This window comes from Canis lupus, chromosome 22 (assembly GCF_011100685.1).
Source record: "Canis lupus familiaris isolate Mischka breed German Shepherd chromosome 22, alternate assembly UU_Cfam_GSD_1.0, whole genome shotgun sequence".
Lineage (NCBI taxonomy): Eukaryota > Metazoa > Chordata > Mammalia > Carnivora > Canidae > Canis > Canis lupus.
The window spans coordinates 2783802-2801970 of NC_049243.1; the positions used below are offsets into that span (position 1 = coordinate 2783802).

General features: G+C 39.7%; 1 long non-coding RNA gene across 1 annotated transcript; it reads right to left on the reverse strand.

Moving 5' to 3' along the window:
- Positions 1 to 3491: 3491 nt before the first annotated feature.
- LOC102153123 lies at positions 3492 to 8666 on the reverse strand. Its single transcript, XR_005375970.1, has 2 exons — positions 8455 to 8666; positions 3492 to 3661 (listed from the first exon to the last, which is right to left on the reverse strand). It is a non-coding gene; the product is annotated as an uncharacterized LOC102153123 (long non-coding RNA).
- Positions 8667 to 18169: the final 9503 nt, after the last annotated feature.

The window sequence follows — 18169 nt, forward strand, 5'->3', positions numbered from 1 at the left end:
TCTGAGTATTTGTAATAAAATTGGTAGGTATTATAACACACCCGATCCCAGCTGTGATGTCATAGCAGAGGGAAGCATCAAAAGTTGGGCCTTCCCCTCTCCTAGTCTTTGAAAATTGATGAGTAGCAACCTCCTGGCTCTATTTGGCTCCTGGGTGTTATCATGGAGTAGGACAGGTTTGCTGTGAAGCCAAGAGAAGAGGTGAGCAAGGAAAGGGCGAGTTCTGCACTGGGCGGATGATGCCCCCACATGCGTCCAGCCAGGTGGAAGTGCTGTAACCATTCTGTGTCCTTGACTCTGAATTATAATGGGATTCAACTGAATTTAGTCTTTTCTGGCTAAAAAATAGTTAATGAAAGCTTTGCCCTTTTAATGAATGGCACCCGTGCCTTTATTTTTGTCATGAGAAATGAGTGAAAAAGATGACTTGGTTTTACAGAAGTGAAAGGGACTTTGAAAAGGATAGGAGTCCAATTCTTCCTCTTTGAAACTTGTTACAGAGTACACAAAAGCAAGGAGAACACCATGATAAGGTCCCGTGGACGTACCCATCCCCCATATTCAGCGATGGTCACTCTGGCCCATCTGGTTTCCTCCGCAGTATCATCACTACTCACCACCACCCCACAGACTATTTTGTAATAAATTGCAGATATCCTACCCTTGCATTTGTAATGTTTTACGACGTATCTCTGAAATGTAAATACCTTTTAATAAAAACACAACCAGACTACAATGATCACACCTCAGAAAAAGAGAACAGTAATTCCCTAATATCAGCAGATAGCCAGCAGTCAATTTTTTAAAAGATTTTATTTATTCGTGAGAGACAGAGAGAGAGGCAGTGACACAGGCAGAGGGAGAAGCAGGTTCCCTGCGGAGAGCCTGTTGTGGGACTCGATCCTAGGACCCTGGGGTCATGACCTGAGCTGAAGGCAGACGCTCAACCACGGAGCCACCCAAGCGCCCCAGCAGGCAAATATTTTTGATTATCTAATTTTTTTTCACAGTTGGTTTAGGATTCAAATAAAGTCCATATATTGCAATTTGTAAATTTGTCTTGTCTCTAATCTAGTGATTCTCAAAGTATGGTCCGCAGACCAGCAGCATCACAATCAGCTGGAATCTTCTAAAAAATGCAATTTCTCGGGCATTAGCCAAGGCTCCTTGAATCAGAAAGCCTGGGGGTGGGACTTCACAAAGTGCCTTCGAGGCAATTCTGATATGTACTGTCTTTGAGAACCTGTGCTTCAATCTTTAGGATCTCTCTCTCTCTCTCTCTCTCTCTCTCTCCTTCTTAATATATTTATCTAAGAAATGGATCACATGTCCTGTATAGTTCCCCACAGATGGGATCTTGCTGATTAAATTCCTATAGTAATTTAACAATTCTTTTTAAAACAAAATGAGTGTACATATGCTTACTTCGTAGGAATCAATTTATTCAGATATTGGAAAATCAGTATTATGAGCTACTATCAATTGATGATATTGGTTGCCATTTGTCCTGTCAGTTTGAAAGTGTGACCTGTGTATATTTTAGAACTATTCTTTATTTTTGTTATTAAAATCAGAAATGTTGCATATTTGGACTTGATATCATCCCTGTTAAACCAAATTGCAGCCTTCTTAACACATTGTTAAAAAGCTAACATATCCAGTGGTATGATGGCAAGCCAGCAATGTGGGAGGACCCTCCTCATTATAGTATCTCTGTTACTAACAGAGAATTAGCATTCCCCATGGTTGACTTCAGGCGACCAATGTGATGTTGTCACCAAACTCTGACTTGGGAAGATGACAAGGGCATAATCAATAATCAAGAGCCAGTAGGCTTTTGACTATAGGGAACCAACGGAAGGTTGCTGGAGGGAAGGTGGGTAAAGAGGTAGGGTAACTGGGTGATGGGCACTAAGGAGGGCATGTGATGTAATGGGCCCTGGGTATTATTTGCAACTGGTGAGTCACTAAATTCTACCTCTGAAACGAATAATACAGTATATTAATTAAATTGAATTTAAATAAATTTTTTTTAAAAAAAGGAGCCAGTAGGAGGTGCCTCCAGCATACCAGTAGTATAGCTCATTTAGAATCTGTTCTTTACACCTGCAATAACTTAGGTAGTTTAGGCAAAACCCACTGTTTTCTTCTAGATCTGTGAAACTGAACTAAGGTACATGCAATGGTTAATTTTATGTGTCCACTTGTTTGGGCCACAGTGACCAGATGTTTGGTTCAACTTTATTCTAGGTGTTTTCAGTGAGAATATTTTTGGGTGAGATTAACATTTAAGTTGCTGGACTTTGAGTAAAGCAGACTGCCCTCCCCTTTGGGTAGGCCTCATCAAATCAGCTGAAGATTTTAACAGAATAAAGGAGGACTTTCTACCAGGAGAAGGAAATTCTGCTGGCGGTCTGCTTTTGGACTCAAACCACAGTATCAACTTTTCCCTGGATCTTCAGCCTGCCCACCATCCTGAAAATTTTGGACTTACCAAGCTTCCACAATCATGTGAGACAATTCCTTAAAATAAATCTATCTCTCCCCACACCTCTGTGTGTGTGTGTGCAGGTGTGTGCACGCATGCGCGCGCGCACACACACACCCTGTTGGTTCTATTTTCCATAAAGTGAAGTTACAAAAATAAATAAATAAATAAATACAATGAAGGTACAGTAAAAATTTAAAATTTTTTATTTAAAAAACTGTTGATCATAACCCTGATTTTATAACCCCCTAATACGTCGGGCTCTATAGTTGGACAAACACTACTATGAGGTCCCTTGCTGGCTTTTCTACAGCACTTGAAATTCCCATGTCACTCACATTAGGTAAGTCCTTGATGGCTCCTTTTAAAATACAGAGCAAAGCAACAATCAGGCCAGTGTCAGCTGTTAGCATCTCGGTGGGCTACATATGCCGATTTTCTGTCCAGTCAGCACAGAGAAATCTGTGCAGACAAGTTCTGGATATGTTCTCGGACCCCCTGGGCAGTTAAGGATCCTCATGAAGCTCTAAGTCGCAGGTGGGCCTCCATTGACTAATTTATGTGCTTAAATATATCCCTTCTAGCTCTGGAAGGATTTAGGATGGCTTACAAACAAATATATAGTACAGCAATGTCAAAGGGGTAAAAAAAAAAAAAAAAAAAAAAAAAAGTGGCCAAAAGAAACTCATAGTAAGAGAATAGCCAGAGTCAGGAACAAGGTGAACGTGCAAATTACATTTCTTGAAATTCTGTGTGCTTATAGAGGTGAGCCATGTATTTGAATTAAAAACTTCTAGCGGCATGTTTGAAGTGGAATAAAATAGCCAAATAATATAGAAGATTAGCCAAGTCAATCCAATGCTCAGACAAGTCCAAGTACTTCTGTCATTGAGACCAGAGAGAGGTTTCTTCAGTAGGTCTTCCAAAAGAGATCATTGAATAATGTAAACAATAATGTCTTTGCAACATCTTTGAACTAAATGAGGTGAAAAGCTTCAAAGGAACCCTTTTAATAATGCTCTTTATTTAGCCAAGGGCATCATATTAAAGCACAATTCAGTAGAGGCACTTTTGCAGATACCCATAATGATGCATCCCAGGTGTGAAGCCACTGATGATCTGGTTTCATCGAGGGATAAGTTGTAAATTATCCATTTGTTCTCAGGTACCAGTCTGGCAGTCGGTGATGAAATTTCCATGGGTTCATGATGAAAATTAAAAACAGTGCAGTGATTAGTAAAGGTTTCATAGCACTAAATTACTATGAAACTTCAATTTAGAAGACCATCCTTTTGTTACATCCTTGCTTGGTAAAGGAAGTTAGCAACCTATGTCAGTCACCATCCTCGTATTTTTTAAAAGTGGTCTGTGAAATATAAAAATCTGGGAAACCATTGACCTAAGAGTACAGAAAGACACACAATCCGCTATGACTATTATTTTTCTCAGCAGGGCTTTTGATATCTTTATAACTACAGCAGTATGCTAGAAATTATATCCTCTGACAAATATCTGGAATGTAGTTCTCCAGTGTTAACAAGTCTAAGACAAAACCATATGTTTTAAGACTCGGTCAATCCGGGGGAAGAATTGATATACTATTATAAAAATTTAGGAACCAGACAAGAACTATGCCTAAATGGAAGCCACCCCACTGTCCCTCTGAGTTGAGCCAAGGGAGAGAAGGGCCAAGAGTATCCTCAGGAAGTTATTTTTGGATAACTCACTAACTGACAGATAATTGATGACAGAGATTGCCAAGTTTTATGCCATCAAGCATTGCCGCAATAATTCCAATGCAGTAGCACTGGAAAGTTGACATACCCAAGTGTTCATCTGGACCACTAAACAATAACCAAAAACTCTAAACAAAAACTACATAGTGATAATACCATACCTACAGAATGCTTAGCTTTGAGTAATTAGCCCTTTCAGATTTTTTGAAAATTTAACAACTACATATTGGGAATGGATGACATCATCTGGAGAAAGGAAATTTTTTTAAATTTTTATTTATTTATGATAGTCACACAGAGAGAAAGAGAGAGAGGCAGAGACACAGGCAGAGGGAGAAGCAGGCTCCATGCACCAGGAGCCCGACGTGGGATTCGATCCCGGGTTGGAGAAAGGAATTAGCAGCCCTATATAAATAGTTAATATTTTTTGAGCACTGTTCTAAGCGTTTTACATTCAATCCTACAACAACCTTATGAGATAATAATAATAATAACTACTGATAATAATTATATCCCCATTTTATGGGTGAATAAGCTGAGGCCCGGCGCTGTTACATAAATGCCATCCAACTACTCAGAGGTAGAACCAAGCTTCAGACTCTGGCAGAGAAACCTCAGAGACCACCCTTAGAATAAGATGCTTCACTGACTCCTTTCCTAGCTATAAGCCTGGAAGAACTTAGGAGATGGTTGCCAGGGACGGTGCCCTAATCTTAGACTAGTTACTTCGTGACCATTCCTTCTGCAAGTAACCAGATCACAAGGACAATTTTCTTGGAAGGCCACTTGTAGGCTGTAATAATGAAATAATATCATCTTCTTGTTAGATAAGAGGGTGCTTCTTGTTCTGTTCTCGAGGCCTTGGCCTCCAGCTCATCCGGGAGTGGCACCAAATTGTTTCAATTTGAGTGAAAAGCAAGGGGGATGGGGAGTGGGGTGTGATTCTGGTGCTCAGAACATATCCTTATTCTATACACAGAATTGTATTGGGTTGGCCCTGAATCCCCGGGTCATGGAAGGTACTAGGGAGTGATCTCTGCATGAACATAAATGTCTATGGTGTCTCTATTGATTTCTGGTGACTTGGCCCCCATCAAATTCTATTCCACTTAGTTGAAGACCTAAGGAAGATAAAAATAAACTGCAAACTACCTTTTTTTAGGCCTGCTGGCTTCCTTCTAAGAAAAGAGCCTAAGAATGGTCAATAGTAGATTAGCTATGCCTGAAGCTGGCCTTCTGACAGGGAGGTAGAACCAGCAGTCAGCTCATCATTAGCCTGTTCCCCAGAGCTTGGGGTCTCTCTGTTGTGCTTTCAGCCTAGAAACCCTCCAATCTCTCACATTGACCTCCAGCTCCACTTTGTGTCACTTTTCACAGTGAGCTGTCACCATGACAACACTCCATGCTTTTTGGGCCTCTGGCCTGCAGTAATATGGGCTCTCTAGCAGGTGAGTCAATAGAAGTTCAAAGTATTTACAAGTTAGGAAATCACAGGTGGCCAGAGCTGATAAGGGTCCAGTTTTTGAGACTATTCCCACCAGTTTCCCTGAGCCCAAATATTACACTTCTATCTCCAGCCTTCAGGGTAGAGCTTAATCTCTTGGTCAGAGGCCACTCAGGAAATCTATTCACCTTCTACTTCAGATACTTCTTTTTCAACTCAAACTCTTCTATACTTTTCTAGTCTTTCCTTCTTTCTAGCCTGTAGTCTGGAGTCTTTGTTCTTTTTGTTCTGCAAATCTTTTGAAGTCTCTGAGTTTCTTCTGGGGAAAACAACCTTGTTTATCAGTTATCTGTCTTGTCATTGACATATCTACGTGCAATAGACTATCTGCAAGAGGCCAGTACAGATAGTGGAGACATCTCACCACAGTGGGGGCAGAGATAGGGCTGCCGGGGCACATAGGACGAATTTGGCAGCATAATTTCCCCACTCTAAAAATTGCTACTTTTGATTTGACAGGAGAACATTAAATATTTATGCATAGACTCATTCAACAACTGTTTATTGATAAAGCACTGTGCTAAAGCCATTCATAGTTATGTGGGTCCTGCCTTTTAATGTTTTTTTTTTTTAAGCTGGTAGGAAAGCTGTGGCATGCGTGTCTTATATGATATAAAATATTACATTCTGGGCAAGGAATGTTACATCTATAAGAAAGGTATAAAGAAAGTGTTGCGGGAGTTCAGATAACTTGGTTATTGAAAAAACAGAAATGAATCAAAATAAAAGAAAGTAGGAACAAGAATTCACAGGAGGAGTAAATTAAAAGGTCAACTAGTCCATTTGATTTACTTTATAGATGAACCAAACAAATCTAAATGCATTCTTAAAAGTAAGTAAGAAGATATATAGCTTAATTGTGATAAAATTGGGTCTAGAACACAACTATCTGGATTTCTAACCTGGAGCTATTTTATCTCTACCAAATAGCCCTCCCCAATAACCCAAGAAAATGTGGACCACAAGTTGAATCTCAATTAGCAATAGCCAACAAAATTGTTTTTTGTTTTTGTTTTTGTTTTTTTAAATTAGGACAGTCATGTAACTTGTAGACTGTCTTCGAAAAGACAGGAAAGAACTCTTTGGTTATATTTGGCATTGATTCATGTCTTGTTACAAGAAACTACATCCAAAGGAGAGCTATGAAAATAAGGGAATAGGAAATGAGCCCATAGAAAGGTTATGGAGAGCAGAGTTATTTAGTCTGAAAAAAAAAAAAAAAAAAGAATGTTAATGGGGAATTCTTTGGCCTTCAGGGAATAGGAGGTCTCTAACCAGCTGTTCTCCATTTCTCCAGAAGGCAGAAAACCAGAAAAAATAGACTTGAATATCAAGCAGAAAAGATGAAGTTCAATGGAAGGAAAAGGCCCCTGAGCTGAAGATCTGATGCATACAGGCAAAGGATGCTGCAGTAGGCTGTGGATTGCCTTTCCCTTTCAGTTTTTATACCTGGAAACCAACACATCTCCTAGAAGTTCCGTAGATCTACCGGGAATGGAGTGAAAGACCTTTTCAGGATTCCTCCCACATTTGGAAGATTATTCAAACCTTAATACCCATGCTCTATTGATCTCATGAATTAGGAGAAAACAAAGAGATAAAAATAAAATGTGACATGATATTTCCTAGCAATTAGAGAATGGGATCAAGACATTTCCATAAGATGTGAGAACTTCAGAACTGAGAAAGCTAATAAAGTATATTGTTTGACAAATGGCCATTTTTCAGTTAAGGTTTAAAAAAAAGACATTAAGAAGGAAGCACCCATGTTCATGAGACTTTCTGTGGAATTTCCAGAGCCTTCCCATTCCTACTCTTTCCTTTTCCCTCTCCCAAGTTTTCGTCCCTTAAAACAGTTCTCAGGTGTTGATGAATCTCTAACTTATTAACTGAGAATGGCATAAGTTCCTGGTTCCAAAAACTGAATATAGAATAATCTGGAAAGTTGAAAACAAAATGGAAAAGCCCAGGTCCTATTTTAGAGATTCTGAGATAGTAGGGTAAAAGCAGGACCTAAGTAAAATGCCTAGATTTGAGGACAACTTGCTTGTGATATTTTTCTCTCCCACAGATATTTTCACTTTAACAGGAATCTTTTTAAGACCTCTGAATTTTTCAAATCACCAGAGAACCTGAGGTGGTAAAATTTCTTTAAAAAAAAAAAAAAGATTTATTTATTCTGGTGGCAGGGAGGTAGGCAGCAGGAGAGGGAGAGAGAGAAACTCACGCAGACTCTCTGCTGAGTACACAGCCCACCTCGGGGCTCAATCCCACGACCCTGAGATCATGACCTGAGCTGAAAAGAAGAGTCTGTCACTTAACCCACTGGAGCCACCCAGACGGCCCAAGAGATGGTGAAATTTCTGATCCAGGTGGTCAGAGAAGGAATTTTGGGCATTTTGTCCTCTGAATTGTTCCGTATGGAATTCACCTACTCTGCAGACTTGATAGTGATCTTGGTTTTGCAAAAGGAGTTGTCACTACTGCCTGGGAGTAACCCTAAGGAAAGAAATAGAACCCCAAATACCTAGCATGCGTGGCTGCACCCTGAGGGAGAGACGGAGTGAAACAGGTAGACCAGCAGATCCATTTTCAGGGCTCTCTGGTTGGCTCTAAAACCTGCTCTTGACTGGGTGCCTTGCATCCTTTTATGAGATGGTCAGTCAGGTGCAGCCACAAGAAGCAGAGGAGAAGCTCAGGAAAAAAATAAAGTTTACTATACTCACAATGTCCACGAGGGTACAGCATGCCATGCAGCATGTCATTTCCATACATGGGAAAGTCACCAGGGTGGTTAGACAGCAAAAGGCAGAAATGGGGAAGACTTAGACCAGACCTTTTCTTGGGGTTTCCTTAGGAAGGACAAGGCAGGGCAGGATAAACAGTCTGGATTGGCTACTTTGAGTAGTTTCTGCAGGCTGTAGGGGTGGTCCTAGTTGCTTGGCCCCTGGCCTTGGGATGACTAAGGCAGAAGAATATTGCTCTCTGGGGTATTTGGCCAGATAGAGGAAGTAAGGCTCTGGATGTGTGAGTTTGCATATCAAGGGTATGTGTCTGGTTGGGTCCTTTTTTTTTTTTTTTTTTTTAAGATAGTATTTATTTGAGAGCGAGGGAGCATGACCAGGTGACAGAGGTAGAGTGAGAGGGAGAAGCAGACTCTCTGCTGAGCAGGGAGCCCAATGTGAGTCTTGATCCCAAGATCCTGAGATCATGATCTGAGCTGAAGGCAGATGCTTAACTGACTGAACCACCCAGGTGCCCCAGGGGTCCTTTTTAGTATCTCCATGAATTGGCTATCCCAGAGAGGGACAGTCTTTCCCCAGCCAGAAACGTATGTTGTTGTTTCTTTTTAAAATGTCAAAACAGCATAAATACAGAAAATTTAAAATATTTACAATACAACTGGTTTCCTATCTGACGGGCATAATAATAATAATCATTAAAATTATTATTATAATTATTTACTCTCTCCTATGGGCTTGTCCCTCAGTGTTACACATTGCTGAGGCTGTGTAAAGTCTAGAAAATCTAGGAGATTTGCCAGGTTTTCTCCCTTCTTGAGCCATTTAAAAAAAAACAGCTAAGGAACCGAGGACAATAAAGAATGGGCCTGCAAGGAAATTGATGATGAATTGTTTACTGACCCTTAAAGCTCCTTCAGACTTGTTGCACTGATGCTCCAGCCCTTACAGATAATCAGAACTCTTCTGAGAAACTCCTTGCTTCATAAATTGGAGTACTTGAGTATCACATTGACAGGAACTCAATATTTTTCTTGGAAGGATTCGGTCAGTCTGAACTGGCTGTTCATTAGTAAATGGCAGTAATGCCTAAGCAGTGATTACCAATTAGTGTTTATCTCAACTATAATATAGCAGAGTCTTAGCTGTCCTCCCCAAATCTCTTCTTCCCTTCTTCTTAGGCACCTAACTGCCCACTTAGAGACGGGATTTCCAGTCTCACTTTGCAGTGAGGCATGGCCATGTGATTAGATTGTTCCCAGGGACATGTGGGCAAATTGATGTAGGTAACTTCAGCCTAAAGTAATTGGAAGGGAATTGCTTGACCAGAATCTCTTTTCTTGTGAAGTGGAAAGTACATGGACAAGGGAGCTAGCTGAAGCCACGTGAAAGAGGCTAATACCTCAGGGGAGCAGAGCAACGAGGTGGAAGGAAATTGGGACGAGGCATCTTGTGGAGTCAAGCCAACTTGGAATACTCACCTTGGGACTTTTTAAAAAAATGATTTATTTATTTATTTCAGTGAGAGAGAGAGAGAGAAAGAGAGAGAGCGAGCGAGCACAATGGGGTGAGGCAAAGGGAGAGGGAGAGAGAAACTCAAGCAGACTCCACATTAAATGCAGAGCTTGGCTCAGGGTTCGATCTCACAACCCTGAGATCAGACTTGAGCTGAAACCAAGAGTTGGACACTTAACTGACTGCGCCACCCAGGCACCCCTCACCTTGGGACTTGTACAAAAGAAATAAACCTCTACTCTATTTAAAGCATTGTATTGTGGATCTCTTTGTCATGGCTTCTGAGACTTTACCTCATTAAGATACACAATTACAGATGTGACTTTTTGTTGGTTTTTCTAAAAGAGATTGTGATTTTCATGGAAACAAAACACCTTAGAATGTAGAAAAAGTTAAAGGCCATCTTGTTCAACTTCCCTTCTATGCAGGAATCCCCTCTACAATGTCCCTTCAGAAGGTCACCCAGGCTCTGTACCAACACTTTTGTGCCGCTCACTAGGATGGCCAGACCATGGGCTCCTTTGTTTACACTTTTATACCGTCCCTCCTGTGGCCAACAATGTAGTATGCTACCACAAAACTAATCGGCCTATAAGGCATCTAACTCATCATCCCCAAAATATGGTCTACATAATACCCATTCTAGAAGATATTCTTCAGATAAAGCATTCTGGAACCACATAAACTTTGAAAACACTTATACTATACCTCCCCTCGAAGATTACATATACCATATATGTTAATATTTTAAGGTCTAGGAAAGTCTGAAATAAACTTGTTTAACTTGGCTTAATCCAGACTTTATTAATGGCTGTGAAAATTCCTAGATGCTCACTTTTTTTTCCTGAATAATATCTGTCAACGTCATGTAGAACTGGTATGTTCTATAAAACACATTTAGGAAATGTAGATTTAACCCATGACCTGGACTCAATTGGCACCATTTCCTAGACCACTGAGCCAGTCAACCATAGATACACAGGATGCAATTCCACATAGGATAGAAAAATGTTGGAATTTGTTTATATAGCTTGATTATTGGATGTTAGCCCAGTCTGTAATAAACAGGAAATGTTTTTATTTGAGAATATACCAAGAACTCCAGAGACAAAGGAAATACACACCCAAAATAAAATCTTTGCCCAACAAACCATAAACATGTAACTAAATTCTTCCTTCCCAGTACCATTTACAGGGCTTACTAACAGAGAAACTAGTTTTTACTGATAAGAAAACCTGATTTCTCTCTTATTTAGTCTCAGCCTATTTTAATAGAAAGATATAGGACTGGAGTTGAACAGATCTAGACTTGAATCCCACTTACTACCTGTATGATTTTTGGAAAGTTATTTGTTCTGAGTTTCAATTTCCTTTTTGATAAGATGGAGATAAAAATCAGCCATTATGTTTGCAGGGATTAAGTGAGATAATGCCAGCAAAGCTTCTAGCACATAGTAGGAGTTCAACAAATGGTAGAGTTATCTTAACGTCTCCACTCTCCCCTTTTTAAATGTTTACATCTATTTCAGACCTTACCATATATTTCATTACTATAGGATGCGTCCCATATTCCTCAGGCAGATCCAAGAAATTTACTTAACATCCATTTAAAAGAAAGGATATAATTTATTTATCTTGCTGCCCAGATAATGTCTTTCTCTTGTCAATCGTTGGTATAGAATATGAATTGCGAAGACTTCCTTCTCTTTTGCCCAACAAAAGTTTTGACTTCCATCACTCAGTGTGGTAGAGCGCCCCTTACAATAATGATAATATTGGAAAAACATCACAGCCGTGTTAACATTGTCCAACTGCATTGGTTTTTTTCCTTCTTGATGAAGACAAAATATTATGACTATAATTAAATTCCATTTATTTTCCTACAACTCTGTTTTAACAGAGGAGGGCACTAAATGACACTGTAAGGCTAAACTACGCTTTGGGGAACCAAAAACTTTTTTCAGGAACTGAAACAGGTCAAAAGGTTAACTAAAGGTTAGAAATTTGTTTGAAGTTTTGTTGGTTTATCCAATTTGTAAAAAGCAAAACTTTTGTTTGTGGCTATCCATGAGTGGCTTGTATCAGACGAACCCTCCCCTGAGAACAATTATAAAAGCTGAATAGTATTTTTTTTTTAAAAAGCATGCAGCTATTTGAAGATCTCAAATAACAACCAAGGGAGTCAAAATTTTAGGGACCAAGATTCCAGAGATAGCCTTTGATATAATAACCTGATAAGAATAAAACAAGAAAGGAATATTACAGACTAGTCACTCTTCTTAGCATAGTTGCAAAAACTATATATGAAATATTTACAGAATTCAGTATCATACATAAAATGAATAAGCCATTATGACCAAATTGAGTTTATTCCAGCAATGCATGGCTATTTAACATTAGAAACTCCAATCAATGTAATTTTCTACCTAACAGAATGAAGGGGGAAAATTATATGATCATCTCAATAGATGCAGGATAATTATTTGATAATGTTCGGTACCTTATGGAACTTGTGGAAAACTAGAAATAGAAGGAGGCTTCTTTAATCTAAAATTAAAAATGTTTTCAGAAAAAAGTTACAGCATACATTGGACTTAATAGGAAATATTAAAAGCTTTTCTCCTGAGAGCAGTATCAAGACATTGTATTGCAGGTACCAGACAATAAAATAGGCAATAAAATAAGGCAAAAAAAAAAAAAAAACCCACCCCCACAAAGAGATGTCATAAAAATTGGAAAGGAAAACATAAAACCATCATAATTTGTAGACCATATGATTGAGTACATGGAAACCCTATGAACTGTTAAAATTAAAAGGTGAATATAACAGGGTCTCTGGATACAAAGTCGATACACAAAATTCAGCTGTATATTTATATACTAGAAACAATCAACTAGAAATAAAATTTTATAATGATACTATTTATATTAGCATTGGCATTAAACAGTTATCTATTAAAATATGTGTAAGACCTCTACATTGAAAACAACAAAACATTATGGAGGGAAATTAAAGAAATTTAAAATAATGGAATAATATGCCTTTCTTATGGATAGGAAGACTCAGTATTGGAAACTTGCCAACCCCCCACCAATTGATTCATAAATTGAATGTGTTTCCAATTAAAATTCCCACAGAGTTTGTGTGTGTCTGTGTGTCTGTGTCTGTGTACATGCACATGTATAAATTGACAGGCTGCTTCTAAATTTTATATGGAACAACTATGGGCCAAGAATAATCAAGACAGGGATCCCTGGGTGGCTCAGCGGTTTAGCGCCTGCCTTCCGCCCAGGGCGTGATCCCAGGTCCCAGGATTGAGTCCCACATCAGGCTCCCTGCATGGAGCCTGCTTCTCCCTCTGCCTGTGTCTCTGCCTCTCTCTGTGTCTCTCATGAATAAATAAATAAAATCTTTAAAAATAAAAGAAAAAGAAAAAAAAAAAAGAAGAATCAAGACAATCTTGAAGAACAAACTTGGAGACTCACTCAGCTAGATATCAGGACTTGTATAATGCTAAGGTAATTAAGACAGTGTGATACTGTGCAGAGAGAGACAAATAGATCAATGAAGAAAAATAGAATCCAGAAATAGACCAACACATGTGATGTCATTTGATTCATGACAAAGATTACTCCTGCAAAGCAGTGGAAAAGCATAGTCTTTTTGATAAGTGACTTTGTCAGCTGGATATCCACACAGAAAAAAATATATTGACATCTACTTTGTGCCATTTGTTAAAATCAATTTCAAGTTAGTTGTGGACTTAAATGGGAAGATAACACAGAAATGTAACATTGGAATATGCAAAGATATCTTTCATGGGATACCACCAACATTAAACATAAAGAAAATATATCCAGGTATCAGATATATATGTATACATGGTAACTCCTATAAATCAGGCAAGAAGAAATAGGTATTACTCACCCTTCCCTCCCAAAAAATGGGCAAAAATTTTGAGCAGGCATTTCACCAAAGAGGATATAGAAATGGTCAATAGACGTATGAAGTCATGCTCAACCTTAGTAGTTACAAGATAAATGCAAAGTAAAATCATGGAAAGACAGCTCTATATACTAATTAAAGGGCTAAAATTTTAACAACTGATAATACCAAGTACTGATAAGGATGCAGAGCAATGGATTCACATACACTTCCCGTAAAAATATAATGTGATATGCCCCGTTAGAAAAGTCTTAAGCAGCATCTACCAAAATTAAACATATGTATACTCTTAACTTCAGCACGGGAATTAGCAATCCCACTACTGGCTATCTATCTAACAGAAATGCCTACATACAACCTTTAAGATGTTGGATATTGGTACAAAAATGTTCATTCAGAGATATTTACAGTAGACCCAAGCTGGAAACAGCCCCGGTGCTCTCAATAACGCAATGGACCAAAAATTTTGATATATTCATGAAACAAATACTACACAGCCATGAAAATAACAATTTCCTGCCACAGACAACATGGATAAATCTCAATAAAAACATAATGTCAAGCCACAAAAGCCAGAAATAAAAGGGTTAGGAGGAATTATGGATAACTGATGATATTTCTTTAAAATGGCAGATTTATTCAGGCTTCATATGTCTTCTATAAATTTTGATAATTTATGTTTCTTTAAAAATTATTTATATTTTCAACTTTATTGCGATAAGATTAATTATAGTAACCTCTTAAGGTTTTTTAAAGTTGCTATTACAGCTGAAATTTCCATCTGATTTTTCTCTTCCGTATAGAGAAAATTCCTGTGAGATTTTTTGAGCATCCAGATACTGTTTGTCAAGCAAATGCTTTCACAGGGCATGCTTGTTATTTCATTCAAACTCATATTGATGTGAAAGTAGTAAGCCCACATGTCAGCCATGTTTTCACTGTAAATGAAATTGAAGAAAAAAAAAGGGATTTATGGACCAAGTCCTAAAGCAAGCAACTAGCCAGTGGCAGGTACAGAAAAAGATGGAGATGAGTCAGTGTGACAAATGCAAAGAAGCCTAGGGCCTTCTCAGCAATCCTATAACCTCTGCATGAAAGTCAGAGAGCATTCTTTCACAGATACAGAGCCCTACCCATCTCAACAGCAGCACTGGATCATATTAACATGCACAAATGCCTTCAACATGCTGTAGAAAGAAATAATTTTCTATCTAGGGTTCTATACCCAGAAAAGCTATCAATCACCCTTAAGAGGACAATAAAAATATTTTAGACAGGCAAGGTCTCAAAAAATTTACTTCCCATGTACCTTTCCTTGGGTATTTACTAGAGCAAATGCTCTGCTAAAACCAGAAAGTAAACCCTGAAAGAGAAAGACATAGAATCCAGAAAACTGAAGATCTCACACAAGAGGGAGGTGAAGGGTGTTTGTGGCAAGATGGCCAATGGAGAGCACAAGTAGAGAGTGCTGTGTAGGAGGCCTGGAGAGCGACCGGTCCAGACTGAAGTAGATCAGAAAGTTCAGGGACATATGTCTTCAAGAACTTGAAGTTTGTACAATATCTAAGTGAGTTTTAAAATATAAGCTCGATGTAACTATGAGGGAGTTTGGGTTGAATTTGCGATTACTCGCAGAGAATTAAGCAAAATTAAAACATGATCATTATAAAATTCAGGGAAAAGAAAACAGAAAGGAAAGGTAATTATAACATGCATCATAGCTCAACTGAGAATAATGTTTATGTCATCAAATTAATACTGATCACTGATCTGAACAAAATTATGGTGTAACTACACAGGGAAAAGAGACGGATGAGAAATTTATATCTTGTGATCGAAGCAATACCTAAAGCTGCAACATATAATATTTAGAGATATTGAAGTAAATAACCAAAGCATTAGTTAAAAACATTTTTAAAGTAGCTGCCTTTGGGGAGTTGGGAAAAAAGGGTGTTAGGATGACTATTTTTTATAAGATTTTATTTATTTATTCATGAGAGACACAGAGAGAGAGGCAGAGACACAGGCAGAGGGAGAAGTAGGCTCCTAGGGGGGAGCCCAATATGGGACTCGATCTCAGGACCCCAGGGTCACGTCCTGAGCCGAAGGCAGACGCTCCACCGCTGAGCCACCCAGGCATCCCAGGATGACTATTTTTATGACAAGTCTTGTGGAACCACTTGACTGTACCAATAAGCATGTTAAATTATGATAAACATAGAAACTAAAAAGTCAACTATGAAAAAAATTTGAATTTTATGTGATCTTGGACAAAATAACTTAAACTTTTTGGACAAAATATGTAAAATAAAGGGATAGAATAGGTAATCTTTGGACAATCTTGGTCCCCAAAATCTAGGTGTGAAACTCTAGTTTGTTTTTTTTTTTTGAAACTCTAGTTTTATTTTATTTTATTTTATTTGAAACTCTAGTTTTAATTTCAAGGCTCAATCAGATCCCAGGAGATGGAGTCCAAATTTTAGAATTAGGAAGGGATAATAACTGAGTCTCTCAGTTTCCAAAGAGGAAATCCAGAGAAGCCAAGCGATGTGCTAACAGGGATCAGCTCATTAGGGGCTGAGAGCACCTTGGGATACGGGTGTCCAGCTCTTGATCCAAATATTCTTTTTATTTTCCCACAGTGCCAGCAAGAGAGGGCTTTGTGAAAGAGAGAGACAAAACCATCTAAATCTACATAAAACCAGTTCTGAGATATTATTTCTTGTGGTTAAGCCAAAAAAAAAAGTGGTTTGATTGAACTTCTCCCGCCCACCCCCACCCCACCCCTCCCACCTCTTTCTTGATGGGGTTGTGCACCTAACTGTAATTACAGCAAAGGTGACAGGCAAGGAAAGTACATCTCTGATGCAGAGGTGAGTCCCCTTCCCCATACAGAGATCGTGCCGGTGCCTATTTCACCGTGTGTCACCAAACCTTCCTTGTGGGCATCAGTAATTTTCCAGACTTACATCCACCCCGAGTGTGAGGTTGAATCCATGCTGGGGGGATTACAGAGCCGCGAAGTCCGCACGCAGTATCACAGGTGACACAGCCTGTGCCCTGAGCCTCCTTGCTCCCTCCCATCTGCCCGCTGGCCTGCAAGCAAATGCAAGGGGGAAATCTAAGACCAGTTACTAAGGAAACAAAACAGGTGCTCGCGTGAGTCATCCTCTCTTTGGAGGGAATCTGGGTAAATTTTCTAGGGTGGAAGCCTCGGTGGTGATTAATTCACTTTTGACATCCATTTCAATGCACAAGGGCTGAAGAATTAACTTCAGGTTAAACCTCCCTTTTCCCACGATACGGCGGGTGGGAGCAGAAAGTGACTGCCTGCAGCTGGGTGTGGGGTTGCAGGGGAACCCCTGCAGTCAGTCCTCGTGGGGAAGAGAGGAGAGAGGCCCGAGCTTCTGAATGAAGAGCCGGCTGCCTGTGGGCTGAGGAAAAGCGTGGGTGACACATCAATCGTTTGGCCCAGTAAGGGCTGGAAAAGGGGCCGGATGTTCAAGTGATACTGTCGTGTGCTAAACCCTATAGAAAACAGCGAGTCCCACCCAGGCAGTGAACCTTGATGAGATAAGGAGGAGACGAGAGGAAGGCAACTGAGCTTTGACCTGCACTGGGGAGGCAGCAGCATAATGGAAACAGCAGGGGGTGGCCCATCGCATGGGTGTTGATTGCAACCCCACCAACACCACCCAATCGCTCTGGGCCCTTCACCTTTGCAAACATCAATAATCCGCGAACAATGCCTCCCTCCCAAGGTTGTGGTGGGGACACACATGTAGCAAGCACTTAAGAGACGTTGGGATTTTCTGTTCCCTTATCCTATACCCTATAAACACAAGTTTAGGGAGAAGCAGGACCGGAAAGGAACTCGGGGTGTGCGAAGAAATCCCAGCCCCTCTAAAAGGAGTGCAAAGGTCTTCTTCCAGCTTGTGCTTGAACACCTCCAGTGACAGGGAATTTCCACCTCTAGGAGGGACTCCTCTTATCTTCTGATAAATATTTCAGTAAGTCCTTTACTGATGTTTCTTAGTTTGAGCCCCTTGAGCCCCACAGATGAACCAGGCTAATCGTGCCCACAGGAAACCCAGCACTCGTTTCCTTGTGATGTGTTGGGTTCCGAACACCGTACGCCACTTTCCTTCACCGTCCCGATGGCTGTTCCTCTAGGGGTTCATCGCAGAGACCATGAGCCGCCGCCCCAAGCCCATTCCGGGTGTCCTTGGCCACTACCAA